Source organism: Saccoglossus kowalevskii, chromosome 16, assembly GCF_978046115.1.
Source record: "Saccoglossus kowalevskii chromosome 16, keSacKowa6.1, whole genome shotgun sequence".
Classification (NCBI taxonomy): Eukaryota; Metazoa; Hemichordata; class Enteropneusta; family Harrimaniidae; genus Saccoglossus; species Saccoglossus kowalevskii.
This window is the reverse complement of record NC_140656.1, coordinates 14276652-14283806: the sequence shown is the minus strand read 5'-3', so window position 1 is coordinate 14283806 and position 7155 is coordinate 14276652.

The window sequence follows — 7155 nt, the reverse complement described above, 5'->3', positions numbered from 1 at the left end:
TTTCACACAATGCAAGAGTACATGGACAGGTAAATATGAATCTCTCTGATCTATGTAGATCTTTCACACAATGCAAGAGTACATGGACAGGTAAATATGAATCTCTCTGATCTATGTAGATCTTTCACACAATGCAAGAGTACATGGACAGGTAAATATGAATCTCTCTGATCTATGTAGATCTTTCACACAATGCAAGAGTACATGGACAGGTAAATATGAATCTCTCTGATCTATGTAGATATTTCACACAATGCAAGAGTACATGGACAGGTAAATATGAATCTCTCTGATCTATGTAGATCTTTCACACAATGCAAGAGTACATGGACAGGTAAATATGAATCTCTCTAAGCTAAAGGCAAACAAATCTCATCAATTGTTAAGAGAGAATTTATTAAGAGAGTAATTATTTAATCAACTGCAAGAAAATGGTACTCTTCTCTGAATTTGTTAGTAAGTGAACGAACTGTCAATGATATACCTGAAGATTTATACCTGTATTTATCAATATTAAATTTCAATTATTTGTTGAAAAAAAATTTACCAATCACAACACTATAAAGAATACCAGTGATTGAATAAAACACCCAAAAACTCATTGGTAATAGGCCTTCCAGTTAAATGTTTTGAATTTTTTTCTAAATTTCTTTAATTTTCTGAAATTCTCACTAATAGGTGTGTAAGATTTCTATATAATAGAAAAGTTGAGAAATATATATTCCAATATTTAAATCTGAAATGATGTAGGAATGGTCTGAGTGGCCAGTGTAATTTGTAATTTGATTGCTTCAAATACATCTTACTTTAAAATATTGATTGATATTTACTTTGTCATTATACATCTGTTTATATTTAACAGTGTTTTCACGTACTGAATGAGAATTGTTCAACTTTAATACTGAAAGGCTGTACCAAGCTAGCTGACTTAGGAGTGGGTAAACTCACAACAAAGTGTTATCAACTGTCTCACTTAGACATCAGTGATTGTTTATCAGTGACTGACAGTGCTATTGACTCCATCACGTCTGTAAGTAAAGTATTGTTAGAGGGAGAGGAGATGATGATTGGCTGTCTTCATGTACTCGTCCGTCTTAGCGCGACAGGCTACTCATGTTTTTAGGGGGCTGGTCCTTAGCTGAGCACCATCCTAAAAATTGTGCAAATGATAATTTTAGTTCACCACCTGCCAGATTAGGGGGAATATTATGTCTCGTTGGGGAAAATAAAATTGCAAAATTAATTGCATCATTGATTTCACTATTACAATAAAAAAACAGAAATTTTCACTAAAATATTCATATTTTATTACAATATTCATTAAGTCCCATCAGAATTTATGTTGTAAAAATTATTAGAGCCTGTCAAAGTCAAGATCTTTATCATTACCTTTCTTGTCAAATCTGTTCAGTTGTACGCAAACTCTAGTTAGTCCCCGTTCGGACGAAGTCCGAAAACGGGGACTTATAATTCGGTCTCCGTGCGTCCGTGTGTCCGTGCGTCCGTCCGGAGTCATATCTCAGAGTCCCTTGGACCGATTCCGTTCATTCTTTGCATGTGCCTAGTACTTTATGTGGGACATATGCACATGCAGTGGTTTAGCGATTCGATTCAAAATGGCCGACTGGCAGCCATCTTGTTTTTTGAAAATGTTGTATTTTGGACATGCTTTGCCAGTTTTCATTCAAACTTGGTACATAGATTATACATGTTAGGATACATGTCCATGATGATTTATTTCACAATTGGATCAAAGATGGCCGACTGGCAGCCATCTTGTTTTTTGAAAATGTCGTATTTTGGACATGCTTTGTCAGTTTTCATTCAAATTTAGTACATAGATCATACATGTTAGGATACATGTCCCCGACCGTCCGTGAGTTCCTGAGTCTCTCCGTCCGACCGTCCGTGTGTCCGTCTGTCCGTGCGTCAGTCTATCCAACGTCATATTTCAGAATCCTGTGGACCGATTCCGTTCATTCTTGCATGTGCCTAGTACCTTATGTGGGACATATGCACATGCAGTGGTTTAGCGATTCGATTCAAAATGGCCGACTGGCAGCCATCTTGTTTTTTGAAAATGTTGTATTTTGGACATGCTTTGTCAGTTTTCATTCAAACTTGGTACATAGATTATACATGTTAGGATACATGTCCATGATGATTTATTTCACAATTGGATCAAAGATGGCTGACTGGCAGCTATCTTGTTTTTTGAAAATGTCGTATTTTGGACATGCTTTGTCAGTTTTCATTCAAATTTACTACATAGATCATACATGTTAGGATACATGTCCCCGACCGTCCATGAGTTCCTGAGTCTGTCCGTCCGACCGTCCGTCCGTGTGTCCCTCTGTTCCTGCGTCAGTCTATCCAACGTCATATTTCAGAATCCTGTGGACCGATTCCGTTCATTCTTTGCATGTGCCTAGTACCTTATGTGGGACATATGCACATGCAGTGGTTTAGCGATTTGATTCAAAATGGCCGACTGGCAGCCATCTTGTTTTTTGAAAATGTTGTATTTTGGACATGCTTTGTCAGTTTTCATTCAAACTTGGTACATAGATTATACATGTTAGGATACATGTCCATGATGGATGGTCGACTGGCAGGCATCTTGTTTTTGTTTTTTATGCGGTATCTTGGACGTGCTCTGTCAGTTTTCATTCAAATTTGGCACATACATGTACTTTATACATGTTAGGATGCATATCCATGACAATTTGTTTCAAAATCTGGTCAAGGATGGCCGATTGACAGCCATCTGACTTTTTGGCCTTACTACTATATTTCCACAATTTATGTACCATTTTCATTCGTATTTGGCACATACATCATACATATCAGTGTGTTTCATAATCAGATCAAAGATGGCTGAATAACGGCTGTTTTTATTTTGGCCATATTACTATGACACAAAACACGTGTTTTGATGTAAATAAACAATCTGTTGTATACGCCACTTGGAACTCAAGTTTCAAGGACACGCTCGCGACAACCCCTCCGCTTTAATATGACGAGCACAAAGAGAACTTAACGGGGACTGTGTCATTTTCAATGACTTGTTGCAAATCAATTTTTGCTTGCAAAATTGTGACCTGCAACAATGTCCTTTGACCTGATTGGTCAAGTCTCTTATTATACTGACATGAAGGCATTCTAGTAACGCAATGCAGAAGTATAATCTGTGAAAAAAACATTTTTAAAATGTAAACTGATTATGGAATGAAGTATTTACTGCCTTTCATACTGGTTAACAGGTCATTGTCAAAGTGAAGCTTGCACATGGTTACTATGGTTACTGTGAACCACATATTTGCACAATTTTCACCGTGGTGCATATCCACACTATATTATAGAAATTTGATTACCAGTATTTGGAAAAGTCAAACACAGAAATTAAAGAACTGCTATTTAAATATGGATTTGGTTATGTCTGGTTTAATCAAGGGGTGGGGGACTCTGATATGTTCTTGTATAAAGTTTGTGAAAGGGTCAAAGATACTGGAATTACAGATTGGTATATAGACGTTTGTTCTGTCGAAAAAACGCAGTATTATAGGCAATACAAAACAAATTTTGGGATTGAAAACTATGTGTCATTGCCACAATTAAAATTGCGCAGAGCAATAGCAAGATTAAGATGTGCGTGCCATCCCTTAGAAATAGAAAGAGGCAGACATAATAATATCCCTAGGGAGAGCCGTATTTGTAATTTGTGCCTGCAAGAAATTGATGATGAATATCATTTTTTACTAAAATGCACTGCATGGGACACAATCAGGAAAAAGTATCTTCCAAATGAGGCACAACCCCCAAATTTGAATACTCTAGTACAACTATTAAGTTCCTCTAAAAGCCAAATAATAATATCCCCATCACATTATTATATAGGGCTTATATTATGTATTGACACACTCTTCATCTATATTTTCATACATATTTTGTAATGTAAATTTATTTCTTGTCAATAATTAATTTGCATGATTGTAATGGGCCGGAGGCCATTATACAATTAATAAAAAATTAAAAAAAACAAAAAAAAAACAGGTCATTGTCAAAGTGAAGCTTGCACATGGTTACTATGGTTACTGTGAACCACATATTTGCACAATTTTCACCGTGGTGCATATCCACACTATATTATAGAAATTTGATTACCAGTATTTGGAAAAGTCAAACAGTGACTTTGAAAATAGAAATGCTTGAAAAGTGGACACTTAGTCGAGCATTGACTCTAAGTTTGACGAGTACTGTAATTGTGTTTGATATATTTCCTGGAGATAATTGATTTGGTCCTACAGCTGAGGACAGATTACATGTTGCATGATCATCTCTTGTATGCACTGTATGTGGGATTTAATGCTTGAAAGGTGTTACATATTGTTTGTTGTGTCTGCGTCAACTGTGTTTGGTACCTTCCACAGTAACTCCTATATGTAACATGTGATATTAACTGTTGCGGCCAAGATGAAACATGATGGTAAATAAGAAAACACAATGACAGTGTTGATAACTTGTCTCCAAACCCTGGTTTCATTCTTAGAACTTTTCATAAGCACTGTACATAAATTATTACTAATGGTCATTTTATAAATATTTCTTAGTGTTTCTTCTTTAAGAGATAATTAGCATTTTCGCTAAAATAATTGCTCATAATTATTGTAATTTTGTTTAATGTAGAATTGTAGGAACATTGAAGAACTGCACATGGAAGGATTTTATAAAGATGGTAAGAAATGCACGTGTTGTTGATTTACGAATAATAAAACATTGGACAGTGAATGAGACATGCAACATGGGACATGTAACATGAGAATGATTCATGAAAAAATGACCACTTCATTTTGTAATTTTTGACTCCCACATGGGAGTTATTACAGTTACTGTGTCTGTATGTGTGTGTGTGTCCATCTGTTCCACGGATATCTCAAGATCCATATGTTGGTTTTTGATGAAACTTGATACATAAATGCTCTGGGACAATGTGCAGACCTGATTAGTTTTGGGTAAAAATCCATGCATATTAATTACCTAATTTGCTTTATGATTAGTTCGGTTTTTCCACTGATATCTCAAGTACTAATCATCACATTACAATGAAACTTAGTACATATATGTCATAAGACAATGCACAGACTTGATATGTTTTGGATTAATACCCATGCATATGAATTACCTGATTTGCATTATGAGTAAATGTTTGGTTTTTCTGGTGATATTTCAAGTACTATACAATACATTTCAATGAAACTTGGTAGATAGATGCACCGGGATATTGCACAGACGTGATTAGTTTTTGGTTGAGATCTATGCGATATGACTAATGTTTAGATGACTATATATGGTTATGTGACTTCAATAAAATTGATAAATATAATATTTTAAGTACTGTTCCAGATAGAGACATGCAACTGGTGATATATGAGCAAAATATCAAGTCATCATATATGATCATTATTTCATTAAATATTTATAATTGTTAAACCAGAGGTAATTGAAACCACCCTGATTATTGCTTGCAGTTATATTTTTGAATGGTGTATTTGTTCTATTAGAAGCACATGTGGTTAGTGTAAATATATATTAAATGCAATATTCCTTATTTGTACTTCATGGCGCCAACACCTTCAGCACATGAGAGTTCTTTCTAAGCTTTCTTTTATTAAGTCATTGAATGTAGGTGAAGAGGTTGGTGTTGTTGTTATTGCTGTCAAAACGATTTTGTTTTTGGTTCAAATCTGTACTTTCTTTGAATATTTTTATTTCCCAGTTACTGCCTATGGACTAAGCAAACTGTGTACATTATCTCATCTCAAGAAGCTATATTTAGTTGGGAATCAGAGTGTTGATGATACTGTTGTCATGGCAATTGCAAAAGGATGTAAGCGGCTACGGTTAGTTTACTATAATTATTTACTATAATTCACTAAAAATATTTGACATTTACCACAGTATGATTAGTTTGCCTTGCCTGTATTGAAATTAAAGGTCTACGGGTTAGCGGTGTCATCATTGTTAACAAATTTTGGATTTATCTAGTTATCTTCTAAGAAACAAAAAAAAACAATTGTTTGTGTTTAAACTTTTTGTATATTATCATTCAATGAATAGTCTTGGTGAAGTTCAATGTTGGTGTGTCTGGCACCTATAACTTTTGAGATATTGTGTCTTCCAAATTGAAATAAATAAAAAAAATCTTGTACAATTAACTCTGAGAAACTGGTTGTAAAATCTAATCCTGACGGTTATGTCATAATAGGTTTAGGCTTTTTAAACAACTGCTCAACAAATAATGAAAACTGTTCAGAAAAAAAAGTATGTACTATATAAACATTCACTCGGTTTAAATTCAGCAGATTTGATCTTTAATACTAAGTTTTAAATTTGCTTGTTTGTGAGGGAAACAATGCATTCTAATTTAACTTTGCATATTATTAGCTGGGCTTTATCATATTTAAAAAAAAAGGCAAAAATACAACTCAATTAATAATTAAACATTAATACAGCTGTCGATTCCATACCCCAATATATACATAGTTGAGATTTTATATAAAAAATATTATATATTATTGTTTGGGAATATTAACTTTTAGTTTTCAAGAAAACAAATATGGAGCAATTTTTTAGTATTATAAATTTCTCATAGTGATTCTATCGTCAATGCGCCCTCTTGGGCATTTAACAAATCTTTTTGAATTTCCAATCTGTAATTCTAGCTTACTTAACATTGAAGGATGTTATGAGAAAGTGACTGATGCTGGACTTATTAGTCTTGAACACTGCCCAGTACTGGAGCATCTCAACATCAGTTACTTGGATAAGGTATGTTTTTCTGTAGTCAATAAATCTTTGATGCAAATGGCTGCTGAGATATTCGTGTCTATGGTGTATTTATTGGCAATTCATCACCCAAGTAAAATAATTTATTAACATTTTACTTGTTGACCATGATCTATGATCAGAAAACAATGTAAAATGCAATTAATTCTATATACAATATAAGAAATATTGGTCAAGTGCTCACCTAGTACTAAGGTCAAACGATGCAGGTGAACTTGTGCATCAAAAAATGAATAAATATATATAAATTATATATATTGATAATGTAGATCAAGTGGTTCAGATACAAAATGTATACACTGATATTAT